Raw genomic sequence first — 25,415 nt, 5'->3', positions numbered from 1 at the left:
AGGTGAATAAGATACAAGGTATGGGAGTTGCAATCAGCAGGATAAAATGAAGACAACCCTCAAATACCCTTAAAGCATCTGGGGGTACCCACGGCAATGTGTTGTGTGTCTGTGCATTGCTACAGAGAAAGCTGCTGGCTTCATGGTTAGAAGCATGGCTTTCTGTGATCCCAGTGTCATGATCTGGATCTGAGATGAGGCAGAAATTGGAAATAGTTGAACAAGGATTTTTAAAGATCCCAACCAGCATCATGAAAAAGAATAGGAAAAAGTTAATTGCAGATAATATAAAATCCGATTCTAGTCCAAACTGGTCAGAGCATAATTGGAACATTGTTTTAAAATCCTGTTCATCAACCATTGTAAAAGGGGTAGTAATTAAATGAAGCTAATCAAGAGGAAATCAATCAGGCTGGAGACAGTGATTAAGGAACTCGGATGTTTAGATTAGAAAGAGAAGACTTGGGGATATGAAATCTGCCTTCAAATATATGAACTGCTATTATTAAAAATGGCAAAATAATAGGAAGAATATGGAACTTTTTACTGAGATAGGGGTTGTGCTGTTAAGGACTTCAGGATTCCTTTTAAACTTGAGATTCTGGGAAACCTAGAGTATGATTTTATGATAAATCAGGAAGGCTATGTTTGATACCCAGGGCCTCGGGTATCAAAGCCAAAGAACAGAGTAGAGCCCAAATGGGTCCATTGCCAGCAGGACTTCCTTCAGTAGTAATTCTAAGGAGGGCATCCAGGGGACAAGCCAAAGGGTTAGTTAACAAACAGGAAGGTTGGAGAAATGCCACGATGATGGGAAGACAGAACTCCAAAAAAGAATGTGGCACAGGCAACTGGAGAAGCAAAAAAATCAGGCTGTCACAACCAGAGGGACTGGAGCAGAAGGGAAATAAAATAATAAAGCTGGTTGTTGGGATGGGATGACAGAGTGACACAGCAAGAGTCAGTTTAGGTCAAATCTGGTGGCCAGCACATTAAGGATGATTTGTGCTTGGCACAGAGTAATCACTCAAGAAACATAAGCTATTATTATTTGTAACTTTTGCCCTGATCAGCTGAGTTAAAATCAGGTATTTAAAATGACTGGGGCAACCTCAGTCAGGACCAGATGATGAAGGGCCTTGAATGCCACCCTAAGGATTATGGATGTCATTCTACAGGTAAAAAGAAGCATACGAAGTTATTTCAGTTGGGATATGCTTTAGAAGCATTATTCATTCAGCATTGTGAAGAGTAGATAGGTATTACAGGAGAGGAAGAAAGCCATTAGTTAAGGCTTCTTGAAAAAATAAAAAAGGGATTAATGTTGGCCTTAATGGGAGTGGTGGTAGGTTAGGAGTAGGGGATCTGAGTAAGAACCCAAAGTGGGAACTTAAGGACGTATTACCTAATCGAATCATGGAGCTGGCTGTGTATAGAGCCAAAATGGGAAATAAAAGATGGAACATCAGGTAGTTATCCTTATTTAGGATATGACAGAACAGGCTGAGAACAACTAACCCCATTAAACTCACCCCAGCTGATCTGAAACCAAGAGAAACTCCTTAATAAATATAAAATTTCAAGCACTTGAAATGTAAGGCTTTGGTTCTTTTCATGGTTTCTTTCTTCATTCAAGTTGATGATAGAAGAAAGTTAAATTTAAACTTCTACTTGAATCTGAGCTGATCAGGTTAGTTAACAAACAAGAAGGCCTAGAAGCAGTGGGGGAGAAAAACATTTTCTCACAGAAGCTAAAGGAAGAGGGAGTGTCAAGGATGGAGTGTTCTACTGTTTCAGGTGCTACAGAGTAGTAATGCAAGAATCGAAAAGTGGCCACGTATTTAGATTCAAGGCACATCCTACAGATTCATATATTAATACCAAGATTATAGGAAATGATGTAAACTTTTTAATATATGGTGGTAAATAAAGTCTTGTAATCATTACTGAGATTTGGAGAGAGAGAATTCAAAATTAGAATATAATAAAGGAAGGATATTTTTAAACATTGTAAGAGACTACTTAATAGGGAAGCAAAACTTCATTAATAGGGAAGAAGAGGGGAAACTTGCCAAGAAGATATATGGCTGAGTAGATATCTATGGACCTAAAGACAGAAGAGATTATGGAGAATATTTGGATGAGTACAAAGTTGTAACTAATTTAATGAATGCAATGTTAGCTCCTGACACATTCTTAATGATATAAGGAGCTGGTATGAGACCAATTCATTCATTACCTCTTGATATATTCAGCAAATTGTATCTGATGTTAAGGAACCACCAGGGATTTTAGACAAAGTGTTGCAGAGGTGGTGACATCTGGGTTGATTCCCGAAAGATGGCTGATTGTTATTCCAACTTCCTCTAATCAGGAGTTCTAACTTAAGAAAAAAGGATGGATGTCAAGAACACTCACTAGTAAAAGGACAAGTTCTTCAATAAATGATGCTAGGAAAACTGGATATCTATATGCAGAAGAATGAAACTAGACCGCCACCTCTCCCTCTATACAAAAGTCAACTCAAAATGGATCAAATACCTAAATGTAAGACCCAAAACTATAAAACTACTGGAAGAAAACATAGGGGAAATACTTCAGGAACATTGGTCTGGGAAATGATTTTATGAATCATTTCCTCAAAAGCATAGGTAACACATGCAAAAGTAAACAAATGGGATTATGTCAAACTAAAAAGCTTCTGCATGGTAAAAAATAATCAACAGAGTGAAAAGACAACCTAAAAGATTGGAGAAAATATTTGTTTGCTATTCATGCAACAGTATATGAATATCTAGAATATATGAGGAACTGAACTATCTCAACAGCAAAAAAAAAATCTGATTAAAAAATGTGCAAATGATCTAAACAGATGTTCCTCAAGAGAAGACATAAAAATGACTAACAAATATATGAGACGATGCTCAACATCATTAATCATCAGAGAAATGCAAATCAAAACCACAATGAGGTATCATCTCACCCCAGTTAAGATGGCTATTATCAAAAAGACAAAAAAATAAAACTGTGAGTATGCAGAGAAAAAGGAACTCTGACATACTGTTGGTGGGAATGTAAATTAGTACAGCCACTATGTAGAACAGTATGGAGTTTCCTCAAAAAATATATAAATATATAAAGAACTACCATATGATCCAGCCATTGTACTACTGGGCATTTATCCAAAGGAAAGGAAATCATTATATCAAAGAGACATCTGCACATCTATGTTTATTGCAGCACTATTCACAATAGCCAAGATATGGAATCAACCTAGGTGTCCAAAAGTAGATGAATGGATAAAGAAAATGTAGTATATGTACAAAATGGAATACTATTCAGTCATAAAAAGAATGAAATTCTGGCATTTGTAACAACATGGATGGAACTGGAAGACATATTAAATGAAATAAGCCACAAACAGAAAGTTGAACACCACATGTTCTCACTCACATGTGGAAGCTAAAAAAAAAGTTGATCTCATTGAAGTAAAAAGTAGAACAGAGGATCCTAGAGACTGGGAAGGGTGGAGGGATGGGGGGATAGGGACAGATTAGTTAAAGGATACAAAATTACAGCTAGATAGGAGAAATAAGTTCTAGTGTTCAGTAGCACCAAAGGATGACTATGGTTAACACTAATATATAGTTTCAGGTAACTAGAAGGAGGTTATTGAATGTCCTCAGCAAAAGAAATGACAAATGTTTGAGATGATGGATATGCTAATTATCCTGATCTGATCATGATACATTATATGTATTGAAACATCACTACAAACCCCATAATTATGTACAGCTATTACATGTCAAAAATAAAAAAGAAATGGATGGTTAAAAGTATGGCTGTTATACTTAGGCCTTTTTTTGTTGAAGATAAAAAACCAATTCAATCTGGTAAAAGAGGAATTCTATGAACCTACCTAGCTAAACCTTGGGAAAGGTAGGATAGATCACTGGAAGCACAAACTCAGGACTCTTAATTTTTCCTTTTCTCATCTCTTTTCCTCTCTATGGGCCAAATTTCTACTCTTCAGATAAGATCATCCATAAGTTGGAAGGACAGGCATTGCTGAAGGAAGCTTTTCTGACCTGAGAGGAAAGATATTCTCTTTCTTTACCTTCAGTTTGAAAATGTCTATAGAAGGAATCTGATTATAATAATATAATTATAATCAATTATACAATTAAGTATAATTAATTAATTAACAATATAATTATAATTAATCAGATTCCTTCCATAATTAATCAGATTCCTATTAATAAGGGCAGGATTCCTGCCCTTATTAGTATCTTAAATCAGGGAGACAGGGTCAGCTCATCTGATGCATAACCATGATGGGAAATGTACCTTGTCCCTGAGGGAATTGTGAGCAGGCATCTCTGTTTATGTCTAATCCAATGGCATACCTAGGGAATTATAAATGTGATTTGATGTTACTGAATCTGAGGGAAGGCTAAAAGCAGATATTCTAGTTAAGAAGTTATTTGAATACAAGTAGAAAATGGTGAAGGCTTGAACTAAGGCAATGGTAGTTCCCACAGAAAGGCATGGAGATGAGAAAATTTGAAAAGTAGAATTGATAGAACTTGGTGATAGATTTCTGAGAAAAACAAGGGAGAAGTCAAAATAAAGGAAAAATACAAGAATCCCAGATTTGGGAAAGAGAAGATAGGTATAATAGTCACCGAAATAGTAATTAAATAGGATTTAATGACAGAGATTAGGATTATACAAAGTGACCTTTACAGAGATGAATACACAGATCAGAGTCAAGAAAGAAACCAGAGCTGGAGATACAGACTGGGAGTCATCAGACAAAGATGGTGGGAGAAGTCAGAGAGATGCATGAGATCACCAAGATAACATATACAGTTATGTATCACTTAAGGATAGGATACATTCTGAGAAATGCATCGTTAGGTGATTTTGTACTTGGATGAACATCATAGAGTGCACTTAACACAAACATAGATGGTGTAGCCTACTACACACCTGGCCTAGATGGTATAGTCTACTGCTCCTAGGCTATGAACCTGTACAGCATGCTACTGTGCTGAATACTGTAAGCAGTTGTAACACAGTGGTCAGTATTTGTGTACCTAAACATATCTAAACATAGAAAAGCTACCGTAAAAATATGGTATTATAATCTTATGGAACTGCTGTCATATATGCAGTCCATTGTTTACTGAAACGTCATTATGTGGCAGATGGCTGTATAAAGTAAGGGAAAAAAAACTAAAATCCTAAGGACACCAATATTTAATGAGAAAAGATAGTAGAGTAAATGAATTCAACAAAGAACAATAAAAGGAAATAGTCAGGAAACGAAAGCGGTAAGAGTGTACTTAGTAAACCAGGGAAGGAAAATTTCAAGCAGGGAACGTGGTCAATGATGACGTTTGCTGTAGTGAAATTGAGTAAAACAATGACTGCAGTGAAATAGAATAAAACAATGATTTCAGAGTGAACATTGCATTTGGCACTTACTGAGGCTGCCGGTAAGTGTTGCCAAAGCAATTTCAGAGGAGTCAAAAGAATGATATGTGATAACAGTGATTTGAGGAGCAAATGAGAGGTAAAGAGATGGTGACAGCAATTATGGATTAACCCTTTAGAAAGTTTGCTTATGAAAATGTCATTTAAAGAAGTCAGAACCAATGCCAACAAGTGTGTTTTCATTTCCCTTGGATAAAAAAAAAACTAGATGTGAAATTGCTGGGTCATGGGGTTGTGTATATTTAGCTTTACAAGAAACTATAAACTTTTCCAAGTAGTCATGCCATTGCACACTGCCACCACCAAAGTATGAGAGTCCCTTTTGGGCCACATTCTTGTCAATGCTTGGTATTAACTTTAACCATTCTAGTAGATAAAGAGTGGCATATCATGGTGATTTTAATTTACATTTCCCTGAAGACGAGTGATGTTGGGAGCTTTTTCTGTGTTTATTGACCATTCATATATTCTGTTTTTAATTGTCTCAAAATTTTCTGCCCAAATTTTAAAAACTGGGTTGTTGATTTTTAAAATTATTATTACTTAATACCATAATTGTCTATATAACTTAGAAACAAGTCCTTCATCAGATATACATGTAGCAAATGTTTCCACAGTCTTTAGCTCACATCATTGTTTTATTATCAGTGTTTCATTGAGAGAAGTTCTTAATATTTATAAATTACACTGTATCAATTTTTCTTTATGCTTAATGCTTTTAGAATTCTAAGAAATCTCTGCATATCAGAAAATCTTAAATATGTTTTCCTGTTATTTTTCCTAGAAGCTTTACAGTTTAAGTTTTTTAGTTTAGTCCTGTCATTCATTTCACATTAATATTTATGTATTACATAACATAGCAGTTAAGATTCATATTTTTTCCTTACAAAAATCCTGTTGTTATAGCAACATTTGTTTAAAGACTTCCCCTTCTCTATTGAATTGTCTCGGTACCTTGTCAAAAGTAACTGACTTTTAAAAGTGTATATGTTTATTTTTGGTCTGTCTATCCAGTTTTATTGACCTACTGATCTATATTTTATTAACATCTTACTATTATGATTATATAGCTTTCTAATGAGTTAATAAGTTATGGAGTCAGTGTAACTACTACAATTTTATTCTTATTTTTTAAGGTTATATTCCAGGTCCTTTGCATTTTCATATAAAGTTTAGGTTTAGCTATCAGTTTCTACCACATTAAAAAAAAAAAAAAAAAAAAGGCTGGGCATGGTGGCTCTTGCCTGTAATCCCAGCACTTTGGGAGGCCGAGGCAGGCAGATCACCTGAGGTCAGGAGTTTAAGACAGCCTGGCCAACATAGTGAAACCCCATCTCTACTAAAAATGCATAAATTAGCTGGGCGTGGTGGCACATGCCTGTAATCCCAGCTACTCAGGAGGCTGAGGCAGGAGAATAACCGGAACCCAGGAGATGGAGGTTGCAGTGAGCTGAGATTGCACTCCAGCCTGGGTGACAGAGCGAGACTCTGTCACACACACACACACACACACACACACACACACACACACACACAAAATAGCTTGCTTGGAATTTAAATGATATTGCCTCAGGTCTATACATCAATTTAGGGAAGACTGATGTCTTAACAATATTTAGTTTTCCAATCCATGTGTTCGTAGACACAAAAATTCTTAGCAAATAGAATCTAGCAATATACAAAAATAAATCTATTTCTTCTTTTAGTTCTGCCAATATTTGTTTAATGTATTTTGAAACAGTATTATTAGGAGCATACATATTTAGTGTCATTAAACCTTCTTGATGAATTGATCCTTTTATCGTTATGAAATAATTTTATCTCTGATGATATTCTTTGTCTTGAAGATTCATTTCTTTGATACTAATAGCAAACTGGTGTCACCATATCAGTCAGTGTCTTTCTTGCATATTTTTTCATCCTTTACTTTCAACCTGCCTGTGTCTTCATATTTCAAGTGCATCCCTTTTAATCTGTGTATAGTTATACCTTGCTTTTTTGTTGTTTAATTCAGTCTGCAATATTTGCCTTTTAACTATAGTTCATTTGCATTGGTTTAACTATTGATATGATGGGGTTCTAAACTATCATCTTGCTTTTGTTTTCTACTTGCTTCGTTTTGTGGATATCTTTTTCTTCTTTCTTCTCTGCCTTGAGTATTTTTTAGAATTTCCTTGTTTCCTCTATTTGTTTTTTGAACTACCTCATTGTATTATTACATTTTGTGGTTTCTCTAGAGATTACATATAATATGCATTCTTAGTTTGTCACAGTCTAGAATTAATATTACATTATTTTATATATAACAACCTTAGAGCAGTAAGGTATGTAATTTTCACTTATATCCCTTCCTGTCATTTGTGCTACTCTTGTCATACATTTTACTTCGACGTTTATTTTGAGCCCCAAATACATTTTTTACTATTTTTGCTTTAGTCAATTAACTTTTAAAGAAATTAAGAAAGAAAACCAAATGTTTATATTTACCCACATATTTATAATTTCTTCTCCCTTTCAATTCAGAATTCCATTTTTTATCATTTCCCTTCAGCCTATAAAACTTTCTTTGGCAGTTTTTGTAGTGCAGAGATACTGGCAACATATTCACTTTGTTTTTATCTAAAAATGTCTTTTGTTTGCTTTCACTTTTTTACACTTCTCTTTGAAACATTTTATTGTGATAAATATACATGTCATAAAATTTGGCATTTTAACCATTTTTAAGTGTACATTCAGTGGTATTAGCCACACTCATAATGTTGTACAACCACCGGCATTATCTATGTCTAAAAGTTTTTTATCAACCCCCACCAAAAACACTACAACCAACCATTAAGCCATAAGTTCCCATTCCCTTCTTCCCTTAGCCCCTGGTGATGCCTAATCTGCTTCTGTCTCTATTCTAAAAATTTTCTATAAGTGAAACAATGTAATGTTTGCCCTTTTTGTATGGCTTATTTTGCTTAACATAATGTTTTCATGGTTCATCCATTTTATAACATGTTTTAGAATTTTATTCCTTTTGATGGCTAAATAATATTTTTTGTATGTATATATATGCCACATTTTGCTCATCCACTTATCTGTTGATAAACACTTGGGTTGTTTCTACATTTTGGTTATTATGAATAATGCTAAAATTAATATTGGTCTACAAATATCTATTTGAGTCCTCATTTTTAGTTTTGGGGAGTATATACCTAAGAATAGAATTGTTAGATCATATGATAATTCTATGTTTAGCTCTTCAAGGAAAGGCCGAGCTGTTTTCCACAGCAGCTGCACCATTTTACATTCCCACCAGCAATGTAGAAGGGTTGCAGTTTCTCCACAACCTTGCCAACACTTGCTATTTTCCTTTGTTTTGATTTTTAATTTTTTTAAATTCTAGCAATCCTAAATAGATGTGAAGTGCTATCCCATTGTGGTTTTGATTGTATTTCCCTAATGACTAATAATGTTGCACAACTTTTCATGTGCCTACTGGCCATTTGTAATTATTTGGGAAAACGTCTTTTCAAGTTCTTTGCCTATTTTCTTTTTTCTTTTTTTTTTTGAGATGGAGTCTCGCTCTGTTTCCCAGCCTGGATTGCAGTGGCATGATCTCTGCTCACTGCAACATCTACCCAATGGGTTCAAGCAATTCTCCTGCCTTAGCCTCCTGAGGAGCTGGGATTACAGGCATGCACCACCACACCTGGCTAATTTTTTTATTTTTGGTAGAGACAGTGTTTCACCGTGTTGGCCAGGCTGGTCTCAAACTCCTGACCTCAAGTGATCTGCCTGCCTTGGCCTTCCAAAGTGCTGGGATTACAGGCGTGAGCTTCTGCACCCGGCCTCTTTGCCCATTTTAAAGTTGGGTTGTTTGTCTTCTTGTTGTTGCAATGTAGGAATTTTTAAAAAATTCCGGATAGTAAACCCTATCAGATATTTGATTCGAAAACATTTACTCCAATTCTATAGGTTGTCTTTTTACTTTCTTGATAACGTTCTTTAATGCACAAAATTTTCAATTTTGGTGAAGTGAAATTTATTTATTTTTTATTTTGTTGCTTTTGTCTTTTGGTGTCATAGCTAAGAACCCATTGCCAAATCCAGTTTATGAAGATTTACTTCCATGTTTTCTTTTAAGAGTTTCGTAGTTTTAGCTCTTATGTTTGGGTTACTGATCCATTTTCAGTTAATTTTTAGATGTGGTGTGAGACAGGGGTCCAGCTTCATTATTTTGCAAGTCCCATTTTCCCAGCACCATTTATGGAAAATGTTACTGTTTCTCTATTGAACAAAGTTGCTAGCCTTGTCAAAAATAAATTGCGCATACCAACAAGTGTACAGAAAATGCTCAATGTCAATAATCATCAGGAAAATGCAAACCAAAACCACAATGAGATATCATCTCACCTCAGAATGACTATGATCAAGAAGACAGAAAATAAATGCTGGCAAGGATGCAGAGAAAAGGGGACTTATACATACACTGTTTGTGGGACTGTAAATTACTTGTAGCCATTATGGAAAACAGTATAGAGACTTCTCAAAATATTAAAAATAGAACTACCTTATGATCCAGCAATTCCACTACTGCTTATATGTATCCAAATGGGAAGCGGTGTGTCAAACAGATATCTGTACTCCCATGTTTATGACATCATTAGTCACAATAGCCAAGATATGAAATCAACCTGTGTCCACCAATGGATAAATGGATAAAGAAAATATGGTATATATATGCAAGGAGATACTATTTAGCCATAAAAAAGAATGAAATCCTGTCATTTGTGACAACATGGATCAGTCTAGAGGACATTATGTTAAGTGAAATAAGCCAGCACAAGAAAATAAATAACCATATGTTCTCAATCCTATGTGGAAGCTAAATAAGTTGACATTGTAGAAGTAGAGAGAATGGTGGGAACTAGAGCCTGAGAAGGGTAGAGGGGGGAGAACTGGAAGAGCCTGGCTAGAAGATACAAAATTGCAGTTAGATAGTGTTCTATAGCACCACATGGTGACTATAGTTAATAGTAATTTATTGTATACTTTAAAATAGTTTGAAGAGATAATTTTGAATGCTCCCAACACAAAGAAATAATAAATGTTAGTGGCAATGGATACAGGTAATAAAATATCACATATCACACTGTACTGCCTAAATATTGTGATGGTTAATATTAGGTGTTGACTTGATTGGATTGAAGGATGCCTAGATAGCTGATAAAGTATTGGCTCTGGGTGTGTATGTGAGGATGTTGCCAGAGGAGTTAACATTTGAGTCAGGGGACTGGGAGAGGAAGACCCACCTTCAATGTGGGTGGGCACCATCCAATCGGCTGCCAGGGTGGCTAGAAAAAGAAGGCGGCAAAAGGTGGGATAAACTGGCTTGCTGAGTCTTCTGGTTCTCATCTTACTCCTGTGCTGGATGCTTCTGTCTGTTCCTCCTCCCCTCAAACATCAGACTCCAGGTTCTTTGACCTTTGGACTCACCAGTGATTTGCCAGGGGCTTTGGCCACAGACTGAAGGCTGCACTCTAGGCTTTCCTACTTCTGAGGCTTTTGGACTTGGACTGAGCCACTACTGGCTTCTTTTTTCCTGAGCTTGCCGACAGCCTACTGTGGGACTTCACCTTGTGATCATGCGAGCCAATTCTCCTTGATAAACTCCCTTTCATGTATACATATATCCTATTAGTTCTGTCGGTCTGGAGAACCCTAATACAAATATACGCAATTATTACGTGTCAATTAAATTTAAAAAAATCAATTGGCCATAGATATATTTGTGTATTTCTGGACTCTCAGTAATATTCCATTCACCTAAATCTGCCTTTATGCCAGTACCACTCTGTGTTTGATTGCTGTAAATTTGTACTAAGTTTTAAAATTAAAAAGTGAGTCATATGACTTTGTACTTAGTTTTCAAGATTGTTTTACCTATTCAAAAACCCTTGAAATTCCATAGGAATTTGAAAATGAGCTCTTTCATTTCTGAAATAAAAAAACTGTTGGAATTTTAATAGGGATTGTGTTGAATCTGTTGTTTGTTTCATTTTCAATATTCAAGATAATTTCCTGAATACAGAAATCTAAGTTGACAGTTTTTTCCTTTAGTATTTCAAAAATATAATTCCATTGTCTTGTAGCCTCCAATGTCTCAAACAATTTTCTTATTGTTGATCTTCTTCATTAAATGTACATTTTGTTCTTTTCACTACTTTTAAGCTTGTTTTTGTTTTTTAATCGCTAGTTTTCAGCAGTTTGACTATGACACATTTAGGTGAGGTTTTCTTTGTTTTTATTCTGCTTGCGGTTTGCAGAGATTCTTGGATATGTGGGTTCCTCTGTTTGAGCAAATCTGGAAAATTCTTAGCTAATATTCTTTCTGTGTTTTGCTGGCAGTATACCTTCTCTTCAGTCCTCTGGGTCTCCCATTACACATAGTATTTCACTGCTTATTACTTCCAAAAATCGTTTTGTATTTGTTACTTTTAATTTTAATATTTTTCTCCTCTGTGTACTTCTGCTTATATAATTTATTTTATCCTGTCTTCAAATTCATTGATTCTTTCTTCTGTTGTATCCAATATCTTGTTAATACCATCCACAGTTTATTATTTTAAATGTTGTATTTTTCATTCTTAGGATTTCTATTGTGCTCTTTTTGCAGAGTCTAAATCTCTTCTAAAATTCTCCATTCCTTCATCCACTATATCCACCTTTTCTTATAGAGTAATAGATTTATTTTAGTTATTTTAAACAACTTTTCTACTAATCCAACATCTGGTCATTTCTATTGATTGATATTTCTTTTTTTCTGATGTTTTTTGTATCCCTATTTATTTTGATCATTTATTGGACATTGTGAATAATACAATGTAAAGGGCCAAAATTCTTTTATGTTCCTCTGAAGGGTGCTTGGTTTTGTTCTGGTGGATAGTTAATTACCTCAACTCATGGAAGATTGATTTTGGGGGGCAAATTTATTTTGGTTTTGCCTTTGATCTTAGACTGAGTTCCTTTATCCCGGCATGTAGTCTTATTCCTAAGGCGTGGTTTTTCTGGAGTTTCAGTTGAGAGCTTAAAATTATTACCAAGGTCTTCTAATTTGTGGGACTTAAACTTCAAATGCTGTTTGGAGGACAACAATTAAAACCTTTTGTTCAGCTGTTTCAGCCTTCAAGCTATTATCGGAGTATTGCCTATGCATGTGCAGTCAGAATTTAACCAATTGCTTGAGTTGATTTTATAAGCAAATTTTGAGGCTGTCCCCTCTATGAGTCCCCTTCTTTGGAGCTTCTCCCCTCAAATCTATTTTTTCTGGCAGTCTCAAACTCCTGCTGTGACTCCTCAGGCTAATAAGACTACAGCTCTCTGCTTGCATTCTGGCTACTCCACATTTTAAGGCCTGGGGGATGACCCAAAGAAGAAAGCTATAGAAATGTGCATATTACCCAGCATGGTTGCCTTCTTTTAAGGGTCAAATCAACTTTTGCCTGCTTTTGCTTGCTCTGCAATATCTTCATTCAGTTTTGTTTTTCTTCAAATTTTGTCCAGAGTGTAGAAGTGTTGTCCGCACAAGGGTTGATCTTACACAGGCTACTCCAACATTACTGTAACCAGAACTCCATCAGAAGAGTTTGTGCTTTTATTACTGTTTTTGATATTAATGAAGAGCCTTCTTCTCAAAGAGGTGGAGGTCACTGATGAATATATTAAACCAAGATGTTTGTTTTTAAAGCATCTACCTCCTTTGTTAGTTAAAAATTGAGATTTTAGAATAAAACAAGCCTAGATTGAAATCTTTGATTTTTTTTTCCCTCTTAGTAACTTTGGACAAATTTCTTAACATGTTCCAGCTTAGTTGTCTTATTATAATGAAAATGATAACATTACTTCTTCAAGAAGTAGTTGAGGCAGTTTTTGTAAATCATTTAACCAATGTATCATCAATCCTTTTCATCAAGAATTCAAGTGCTCCACGTACATTTATTGTGGCACTATTCACAATAGCAAAGACTTGGAACCAACCCAAATGTCCATCAATGATAGACTGGATTAAGAAAATGTGGCACATATACACCATGGAATACTATGCAGCCACAAAAAATGATGAGTTCATGTCCTTTGTAGGGACATGGATGAAGCTGGAAACTATCATTCTCAGCAACTATCGCAAGGACAAAAAACCAAACACCACGTGTTCTCACTCATAGGTGGGAATTGAACAATGAAAACACATGGACACAGGAAGGTGAACGTGACACACTGGGGCCTGTCATGGGGTGGGGGAGGGGGGACGGATAGCATTAGGAGATATACCTAATGTAAATGATGAGTTAGTGGGTGCAGCACACCAACATGGCACATGTATACATATGTAACAAACCTGCATGTTGTGCACATGTACCCTAGAACTTAAAGTATAATAATAATAAAATAAAAAAAGAATTCAAGTTCTCAAATTTCCATATTTCTGTCCCATAAAATATGGAACAAATAACTTTTCTCTGAATAAATATTAATATATTTACAGATTTTTAATTTTTAAAAACTTTAACTTTAGTATTGCTTGTTTTTACATATGGAGAATCTTTACTGTCTATTGTTATCATCCCTACCACCAGCATGCACACATGCTCTAATATCTTTCAGTATTAAAGTATATATGTATAAAATCACCCTAGTGGCACTTCCCCAAACAATTACAACTCCATTTCTCTACTTTCCTTCACAGTGAGCTGCCACAGAAAGAATTGTCTATTTTGTCTACTTTTGCTATCTTCACTTCCTCAATTCCCATCATCTTTTAACCTACTCTAGTCATGCTTTTTCCCTCACCTTCTGCTTACTGCTGTCCTTGGGGACAACAGTGACCTGAAGGTTGCCAAAAACAATGGTCAATTCTCCTTTTACTGACCATTCACCACCCCTTTCTCCTGGAAATACTCTCTTCACTTAGATTTCCAAATACTACTATCTACCTGCTTTCCTCTTGCTTCACTGGAGACCCACTCCTGATGGCTCTGTATCACCTATCTAACTTCTAATTACTGAAGTGGTCCAGCACTCAGTCCTCAGCCAGCTTCTCTAGATACACTTACTTCCTAAGCAATCTCAATTAGATCCACGGATTTATATCCCATATATACTCTGATGACCCCCAACTTTTCTGACCACCTCTTTTCCCTTTGCCCCCAAGCCTCTCCTCTCTTAGTAATCCACATCTAGGTAAATAGCACTATGAATGCTGGAAATCATTATTGACTTTTCTTCATATCTCATATGATAAATTCATTTCATTAGCACATCCTGTTGGCTCTATTCTCAATTTATATCCCAAGTCTTCATCACCACCTCCATCTCTATCACTCTTTTTCAAGCCACCATTATTTCACATCTGAACAACTGAAATAATCACTTTAATGTCTCTGTTTCCATTCTTGTTCCCATAAAAAACTTTTCTTTTCATAGCGTCCGTAAATAAGTGTAAATCAGTGTAATCATCCATTTTCACACTGCTGATAAAGACACACCTGAGACTGGGAAATTTACAGAAGAAAGAGATTTAATGGACTTACAATTACATGTGGCTGTGGAGGCCTCACAATCTTTGCCGAAGGTGAAAGGCATGTCTCACGTGGTGGCAGACAAGAGAAGAGAGCTTGTGTAGGGAGACTCCCATTTTTAAAACCATCAGATCTCGTGAGACTTATTCACTATCACGAGAACAGCTGGGAAAACCTGCCCCCATGATTCAATTACCTCCCACTGGGTCCCTTCCACAACACGTGGGAATTCAAGATGAGATTTGGGTTGGGACACAGCCAAACCATATCATTCCATCCCTGGCCCCTCTCAAATCTCATGTTCTCACATTTCAAAACCAATCATCCTTCCCAACAGTCCCCCAATGTCCTAACTCATTTCAGCATTAACTCAAAAATCCACACTCCAAAGTCTCATCTGAGACAAGGCAAATCCCTTCTGCCTATGAGCCCATAAAATCAAAAGCATGTTAGTTACTTCCTAGATACAAATGAAGGTACAGGCATTGGGTAAATACAGATGTTCCAAATAGGAGAAATTGGCCAAAACAATGGGGCTACAGGCCCCATGCAAGTCCGAAATCCAGTGGGGCAGTCAAATCTTAAAGCTCCAAAATTATCTCCTTTGACTCCATGTCTTACATCCAGGTCATGCTGATGCATGAGGTGGGCTCCCATGGCCTTGGACAGCTCTGCCCCTGTGGCTTTCCAGGGTATACCCCCATCCTGGCTGCTTTCAGAGGCTGGCATTAAGTGTCTGTAGCTTTTCCAGGCACATGGTGTAAGCTGTTGGTAGATCTACCATTCCGGGGTCTGGAGGATGGTGGCCCTCCTCTCACAGCTCCACTAGGTGATGCCCCAATAGGGACTCTGTATGGGGGCTCCAACCCTACATTTCCCTTCTGCACTGCCCTAGCAGAAGTTCTCCTATGAGGGCCCTGTCCCTGCAGCAAACTTCTGCCTGGGCATCCAGGTTTTTCCCTACATCCTCTGAAATCTAGGTGGAGGTTCCCAAATCTAAATTTTTGATGTCTGTGCACCTGCAGGCTCAACACCACACAGAAGCTGCCAAGGCTTGGGGCTGGCACCCTTTGAAGCCACAGCCTGAGCTCTATGTTGGCTCCTTTCAGCCATGGCTGGAGTGGCTGGGATGCAGAGCACAAAGTCCCTAGTCTAAACACAGAATGAGGACTCTGGGCCTGGCCTATGAAACCATATTTTCCTCCTAGGACTCCCAGCCTGTGATGGGAGGGGCTTCCATGAAGTCTTATGACATGCCCTGGAGACATTTTCCCCATTGTCATGGTGAGGCTCCTGGTTACTTATGCAAATGTCTGCAGCTGGCTTGAATTTCTCCTCAGAAAATGGGATTTTCCTTTCTATTGCATTGCCAGGCTGCAAATTTTCTGAACTTTTATGGTGTTTCCCTTTTAAAACTGAATACCTTTAACAGTACACAAGTCACCTCTTGAATGCTTTGCTGCTTAGAAATTTCTTCTACCAGATACCTTAAATCATCTCTGTCAAGTTCAAAGTTCCACAAATCTCTAGGGCAGGGGCAAAATGCTGCCAGTCTCTTTGCTAAAACATAACAAGAGTCACCCTTGTTCCAGTTCCCAACAAGTTCCTCATCTCCATCTGAGACCACTTCAGTCTGGACTTTACTGTCCATATCACTATCAGAATTTTGGGCAAAGCCATTCAAGTCTGTAGGAAGTTCCAAACTTTTTCACATTTTCCTGTCTTCTGCTGAGCCCTCCAAACTGTTCTAACACCTGCCTCTTTCCCAGTTCCAGTCACTTCCACATTTTTGGGTATCTACAGCAGCACTCCTCTCTCCTGGTACCAATTTACTGTATTAGTCCCTTTTCATGCTGCTGATAAAGACATACCTGAGCTTTATGTCAGCTGGGTAGCTGGGGAGGCCTCACAGTCATGGCAGAAAGTGAAAAGCACATCTCACATGGTGGCAGGCAAGAGAAGAGAGCTTGTGCGGGGAAACTCTCATTTTTAAAACCATCAGATCTCATGAGACCCATTCACTATCACCAGAACAGCACAGGAAAGACCTGCCCTCATGATTCAATGACCTCCCACTGAGTCCCTCCCACAACATGTGGGAATTCAAGATGAGATTTGGGTTGGGATACAGCCAAACCATATCAGTCAGATCACATCATTCTCCCTTTCAAAGTCTTCCAGTTATTTCCCAATGCATTTTGAGTAAAATCCAAATTGTACATTTAAGGTCCCAAACGATCTAGCTCCTGCCTGACTCTCCCACCTCTTTCATTCTTTCCCTGATTACTCTACTTCAGCCATTCTTGCTCTGTTTCAAATGTGCCAAGCTTGTTTCCACCTTGGATCTTTGCACTTACTCTTCCCTCTCCTTGGAACATCCTTCCTTTGGGTCATATCGTGGTTTGTTTCCTCCCAGCCTTCTAAATTCTGCTTAAATTGAACCTCCTTGTGTGAGGCCTTTCTGATGCACTCCATCCTAAGCAGGTTCTCACACAACCATATATTGTTACCCTCATCCTTTATCCTGCCTTGTTTTTCTTCATAGCACATATTACTTCCTGAATTTACACTATGTATTTCTTATTTACTTATTATGTGCTCCCCCACTAGAACATCAGTGCCTTGAGAACAGGAGTGCTGTCTTATGTTATTGCTGCATCTCCAGGCCCTAGGATAAAAGCTCAGTAAAGATTTGTTCATTGTGAGATGATATTTAGATATAGTTTTCTCATTGTTTGGTCTAATTACCTACTAATTAACTAAAATGAGAAAATATCTCTACTTTTGCAAAATAGAGTTGTCAAAAGACAAAATTTCAAAAAATTGAGTTTAAAGATCTAATTGGCTTTTATTAGTGATTTCATGAATTGGCCAGCATTCCATCTATAAAAATAGACAGATGCTCTGCTGGGCATAACAGAACAATCAGTTTTTATAAGGTAGCTTGAACAGGAACAAGGAAAGAGCATAATACAAAAAAAGTGAATTGATTAACATCGAGTTAGTTAGGTTTCTTTCCTAATAAGGGTTAAAGCAGAGGGGACTTCCTTACCATGCTGGCTCAGGTTGACTGGGCCCTTTTTGACCAGCTACTGGAAATCTCCTGTTTTAGGAGAAACTGGTCGGTTTAGGGATTTTCCTGCTTCACTTTGATTATGTATCACTTAGCCTGAGTGACTGCATTTTGGTTCAGTCTGTTGGGGTCTAGTGGAGGAACTGAGTCCAAAACAATGACCTCCTATAAATTTTATTCAGCAAAGTTTTGTTGTGTTTTATATTCTCAACTGCTAAATGGTATTAGAAAACATCTTGAAGAGCAAACCTATTTAGCCTAAGAAATAAACATATGAATTATTTTTGTTTCCTGTAAGGAACGCTAATGTCAAGTACAACTTCCATGAACTTCTTGTTTGGCTCTTTGCCCTTCAAATGAAAGGATATAGGGAATTTTCTACTTTTTCGGTTCACGTTGTACTTCTTGTTTTCATAAATGCTGAATTCATTCTGCAATCTGCCCATGAAACATTAATATGTTAACTGCCTAATCAGTGGATTTGCCACAAGACTTACAGGTTTAATTAAATAGGACTTATCCAGTCTACTCAATGTGAAAGCTTCACTTAAGAATCTGTAATCAACTTATCTAAATCTGAATTATTATATGGCCCCTTCTTATATTTAACTTCATGTACATAGTTTTGGATTTAGCTTATCATTTAAAAATGATCTGAGGATGTGAATTGCTTTTTTATTGATGTACTTGATAATATACATATCAGTGTTAATTAACATTAGAAAGGGAAGCACTAGATTATAGCTAACATTAGAAAGACAAGCACACTATTGTATCATAGTGAGATACTTTTCTAAATATAAGTTCCTAATTCATTGTAACTTTGATGGTATTAATATATTTTTCTGAGTAAATGATAACAAAATATGGATGGATACTCTTTCTCCATGCAGGTAATTGAACTTAGAAACTCTTACTCCAAGATGTCTCAATGGGCATACAGGTGAAACTTATGTGGTTTATTCCAAGAGAGAATAAGATTTCAAATCATAGTTTCTATGTGTTGAAAACACACTGGCTTTAGAGTTAGAAAGCTCTTAGATGAGATTCTAATTTCACCTTTTTCTCTGTGTCATTGATATATTGTCTATATCTAACATATTAACTCTGTTCACAGTTTTAAAATATAAATGTTTGTTTTTCTGATGATAAAAGTAATTGTGATGGTTAACACTGTGTGTCAACTTGATTGGATTGAAAGATACAAAGTATTGATCCTGGATGTGTCTGTGAGGGTGTTGCCAAAGGAGATTAACATTTGAGTCTGGGGGCTGGGAAAGGCAGACCCACCCTTAATCTGGGTTGGCACAATCCACTCAGCTGGCAGCTCAGCTAGAATATAAGCAGGCAGAAAAATGTGAAAAGAGAGACTGGCCTAGCCTCCCAGCCTACATCTTTCTCCCATGCTGGATGCTTCCTGCCCTTGAACATCAGACTCCATGTTCTTCGGTTTTGGAACTTGGACTGGCTCTCCTTGATCCTCAACCTGCAGAGGGCCTACTGTGGGACCTTGTGATCATGTGAGCTAATACTTAATGATACTTTACTTAATAATGCTTAATAAACTCCCACATATATATCCATAACTAATGGAATATATATATATGTGTGTGTGTGTGTGTGTATATATATATTCCATTAGTTCTGTCCCTCTAAAGAACCCTAATACAGTAATACGTGGCCATTATAGAAAAATTTGGAAAAAACAACAAAGGGCGAAAATTGTATTGAGTCTAAAACCCCCAAGTAACTAGAATTAGCCACAGCTACTGCTTATTTATCAATCCATACATTCTTATGTTGTTAAAATATGCTAATATCTTAAATTTTCATTATGCATTATATCATATTTCCTGACCTATGTTGGTAATAAGAAGTTCCATAAACATTTTTAGGACTACATAATTCTTCATGGCATATATATGCCATAATATAACTGCATTATCCCCTAATATTTGACAGTTTGGCTCTAAATTTTAGATAGTCTAAATGATATTGAAGTAAGTATTTTTATGAATAGATTTTATCAACAGTTTTGATTATTTATTTAGAAGATATTAATAAATTAAAATACTGAAAGAAAGCATCTTGTTACATACTGCTAAACTACATTTCAAACCAGTCCTACTAAATTATACTTCTAACAAGATTGGATGAGAGGGCTCATCTCAACACATTGTCATTAGGACTATCACAAAAAAAGTTGTGCAAATGTGCTGGATAGCAGCGATGTCATGTTACTTTATTCTGATATATATTTATAAAATAAAGATATTTCTATTTTATTTAGTTTTCCGTTTAATATAATATTGGTCTTTTGACCATTTAGCTATTAGAAACCCTTTTTCTTATAATTTTATAAGAGTTCTTTTTGTCAAGAATATTAACCCTGTTTCATTTTTTCCTCAAATACATATATCAACAATTTGTAGAATGTGTACTGTGTTAATCACTTAGCAAAACAGAACAATTTCTTATCAATGAGTGTAGCTGTAACTGGAAGAATAAAGTTAGTCTTTTTACCTTCCTCAAATAGAAAATTCTTAACTAAGAATTTAACTGAATTATTACACACCAAATTAATTTTTAATTGCATAGAAAGGCACAGCCTTTAAGTGAGATTTGCTCTTCACTAGGTCCCTTTCTTTTCCCCATAGGTATTGCCGGCTTAAAATCATGAGATCTACAAATTTGGAAAGGATAGCTTTTTTTCTAACAAAGGATTGGAGCCTACAGTGTAGCCTCTAGTAGAAAATGAAAGCAGGCACTTCCAGGCAGAAAGGGTGAGACAACAATTTATGCTGAATGGGTTGTCTAAGCATATATATTCAACAGGTTAAGGGAGAAGCTATGAATATTCATGAAGGGGGCTCCTGCGTGACAGTAAGCAAGCATGCATGTTATATATATCTCATATTCACTTTGGAGTGGAGACTTAACATTTAAATGTGTTAAAATTAGGCTATGTCAAAGATGAAAAGAAAGACATAGGTTTCCTATGCACAGCTCCATGGATTGGCCAGAACCATTCTGTGGTTGGCGGTCTCTTATCAGGAAGGAATGCTAGTCAGTTGTGTTAAAATCACAAAAAGGGAGGAGAATATGGCTGCAGCATCAGGCAGTTGGTTGGAATCAGCAGTAAGGAAAGTCTTTTGAAAGGGTTGGTTTCTGTTTAATGCTGAGGAAAGAAAGTCTAATAGTGGTTAAAGAGGGAGAGGGTGTAACAAGGGAGACTTGTCTGACCTGCTGGGAACTCAGTTTTTAGGGTTTCTCTAGGGCCCCTTAGCCAAGAAGGAGTCCATTCAGTTTGGGGCTTAGAGTTTTATTTTTATTTCCCAGTTGAAGGAGCCCAATTTTGAAAGAGTTTGAGCATTAAGGGGATTTGAGAATGAAGGAAAGCAATGAACTTTGTACTGTAAAATAATGTAAATTACTAACTCCAAAGTGAAAAATACACTTTGCAAATTTTGAGACAGTTAAGACTATCCTTCTATTTCTCCTGGATGGTGCACACCGTACAGTCTCTGTGAATTCATATTTTACTTGGAATGCATGTGTATGCCTCTGTGTGTGTGTGTGTGTGTGTGTGTGTCTGTTTGGCTAAATGCTTAATGTGAAACTTTCCCTATTAGTCTGTAATCAACTTATCTAGACCTGAAACATGATATGACCCTTTATTAATGGGAATTCATAAAAATAAACAGACATCCTTGATTTACATATTGGTAAGAAAAATCTTGAAAGGGCTAAATTTGGAGTGCCCAGCTACTTTCCCTCCACCTGGCTTGTTGTGTGGGACTTTGGTGTTAACAACTATCCCTGAATGTCCTGCTGTGGCCTCCCAGAAAGAATTACCCTAAGATGAATAACTAAATTGTACGACTATGACATTTCCCTCATTTAAAAAAAATGAGAATTCCATGGTGGAGGATAGAAGAAAGTATTTTCAAGGGAGTTAAAATATAAAGTTAAGGGGAGCAGATTAGGAATTGAGTCTTGCAGGTGAACAGAGTTCCTCTGAAGGTTTTGACTACCTGGTTGCTGTTTTCCCTAAACCTTAGAAAAAGTTGTATTTAGCATATAGTATCACCACTTCAATACCATCTACAACCTTTGTGGTAGTACCATGGAGGACAAGGAGACAGGGTAAGAGGGACATGTAGCCTACACCACATGAGTCCTTGTGTGGCTCGTGTATGGAGGGTAACGAGCATCCTGTTGAAGGTTATCTAAGGGCTCCAGAGCGTGATCAGCAGTCACATGAATGTGCTCCAAGGAGGAGCATAAGACATTAAGATACTCTGCTGACTAGATGTTTCTCTAAAAAAACCTTCATTAAGGAAAATCTCTTCTTCCTCTGCATATGCTGGTGAGAGGTCAGCCTTTAGAGATGGGAGAGGGGTGTGGGGCTAGTAGAGAGACTTGAGATATGCATGTTTATACCTGCATAGAACTGTTGACAGTTCTGGTAGGGTATATCCTCTGTATCTCTCAGATTTGTTTTTTACAATAAACATTTATTAATTTGGCAATTTAGAAGTATATTATTCCTGTAATCCCAGCACTTTGGGAGACCAAGGCAGACAGACCATTTGAGGTCAGGAGTTTGAGATCACCCTGGCCAACACAGCAAAACCCCATGTCTACTAAAAATACAAAAATTTGCCACACATGGTGGTACATGCCTGTAATCCCAGCGACTCGGGAGGCTGAGGCACGAGAATCGCTTGAACCCAGGAGGCAGAGGTTGATCCAAGATAGTGCCACTGCACTCCAGCCTGGGTGACAGAGCAAGACTCTGATTCCAAACAAAAAAATAAAATTAAATTAAAATAAGATACATAGAAGTATATTGTAAAGTAAATCATATATTTCTTCTAGCTTGTTGTCCTCTTTTGAAACTTGCTTTGTAACTACAATAGTCTTCTATATGGTATTTTTATTGTTTTTTTGTGATTTCTTGTATTACATTTAAGTTTTTCGTATGCACTGATCAAAATTTTAGTTCATATTTATGGTTATGTGGCCTGCTCGGTGCCCTATGGAGAGTAAAACATGCAGTGAAGTACCATCTGGGATCTGTCAAATGATGCATTTAAAAGTCGTATTAGCAATGCAGGATAAAATAAGAAAGATTTTAAGAAGTAGACATTTGTGATTATAATTAATGGGTTTTTGTTGTACTCCAGTGACCCTGTGGCCCCAAAGTGCAGCGAGGGGCCAGCGCTACCCAATGGAAGATATTTTAAGGGCAATCTTAGAAAGTTCTTTGTCACACAAATTGGGCTGCCCCTTAAGAAAAGTCCTCTGACTTGAGAAGCTGAACTTAGAAAATTGAAACTCTGGGCACCCAAATCTATTATCAACTGCTTCTTAGCTGCCTACCAACTCAAAAGGTTTGTCATTGGGAATAGAAATCAAAGTAAAAGAGGCAGCGGAACTCAGAAGTTAGCTTAGATTATGAGAAAAACAACATTTTAGGAGAAAAACAACATTTTAGAAGAAAAACTTTGCTCCAACTATACATTCTGCAGAGGGACCTCCTGTTTCTCCAACCATATGCGTCATTGCAAAATTTATGAGACTTCCCAGATCTGAGGTCAAACATTTTCCTGCTACCTTATAACTCTTCCTACCTTGTTCTTCTTGCCTTTTATTTTCCTTTCTTATGGCTTCCTTTCTATTTTTGTTTCTTTTTGTTTTCATTTTTGCTGTTACTGTTTTTTATGTTGCTATTCCTTTTCCTTTCCCCTCCCACAATCTATTTCCACACCATAACTAGCAGTGTTCCTCCCTTTCTGATACTCCCTCTTTTCCTGTTTTTATTCTGGTTCTTACCCATTGAGTTTCAATGTAAATTTCCTCCTCTAATGTTCAAATTTTATTGTCAGTGTTTTTATTGTTGAGTCATCACTAAAACCAAATCTTCCTGGTTATTTTTGGACTGCAGGTTTGGCTGTGTCAGGCACTTTTTGCCATCAGATGAAAGTATTTCTAGTCATCTGTCAACGAGAAAGCAATCTCAGGACCCACTACTATAAGTAGGGCTGTAATTTCTTGCATTCATTATCGGAAAGATTTGATGTTTATTTAGAACTTCTATTAAAACTTCAGGTTTTTGATAAATAGGTCTATTTCTCTTTCCCATGGGAACTGATAGCCCTAGTAGATAATTAGTTTTATTCTGCTTGATAATATATGAAGTAGAATCATATTTGATATTCATAGAATAGATACAGTTTGTACCTAAATGTACAGATCAAAACTTTACTGATTAATCAAAATAGTAATTGCTCAAAAAGAGTAAAGTCTTTTCTTGAATAATATCATTATTTGACCAGTTTTCCCTTGCAAGCTACATCAACTGGAGTTGATGTGTGCATATATCTCTAAATCAAAGTCAACCCAATTCCTACGCTCTTTGCTTTGTCTACTTTAAGTGCTTCCATAGGTTGTCTGTAATGGATTTCTGCTCCTGGTCGCATGAGCTCCTTTTAGCCTGAAGTATTAGTGACAGGCTTTATAAAGAAGGAGTCCCTCTATTCTCATCATCAATACTCTCTTCCTTAATACAATTTTGGTCTTATTTTATTCATAAAAGCCAAATAAAATTCTATCTCCTTGCTACTTGTTTTAAAACCTATCTTATGACCTTGATGTAACCAAAAAGTCCCAAAGAATATCACTCTGAAAAACCTCTTGGCAGTATAATATTGAGATGCCAATCTAAGTTTTATTTTACCCTTATTTTCCTCTTTCCTTTCCCTCTATTCAGTCAGATAAGACTCCAGACTTCTTTGCCCCAGTGGAGGTTTATGACTGGCCATTTCTTTCCAACTTCTTAAACCAGATCTCAAACCAGACACCTCAGAGCTAAATTAGGTCCACAGATATGTTTTATTGGGTTCATGTTGATTTTTTAAAAACTTGAACCAACATTTAATAATTTGGCACATTTCACATAGATATCTGGATTTCTGACTTATCTTAAAAATTAGAAGATGTAGCCACACTAGGCTGCTGTTTTCACCTGGGCACAAGAAGCCAGAGCTGAGTAGAGGCTGCAGCCTTAGAGGGGTTTCACATTCTCCAGTTCTCTTAGTTTCTACCACCATCCTTTCCTTCACTCACTTATGTTACTTGCCTTGGCCCCGTGGGCACCGCTTGACCCTTGATTTAAACCCACTGAGGAGATACACTAAGTGCCTCAGAGGGAGACACCTTAAGAAAAGATAGTTTACATTCACAGGCAGAGACTGTTTTGAAGAAACATCATGTAT

Source organism: Pan troglodytes, chromosome 1, assembly GCF_028858775.2.
Source record: "Pan troglodytes isolate AG18354 chromosome 1, NHGRI_mPanTro3-v2.0_pri, whole genome shotgun sequence".
NCBI classification, from domain to species: Eukaryota; Metazoa; Chordata; class Mammalia; order Primates; family Hominidae; genus Pan; species Pan troglodytes.
The sequence above is the reverse complement of the archived record's forward strand: the minus strand, read 5'-3'. Positions refer to the sequence as shown.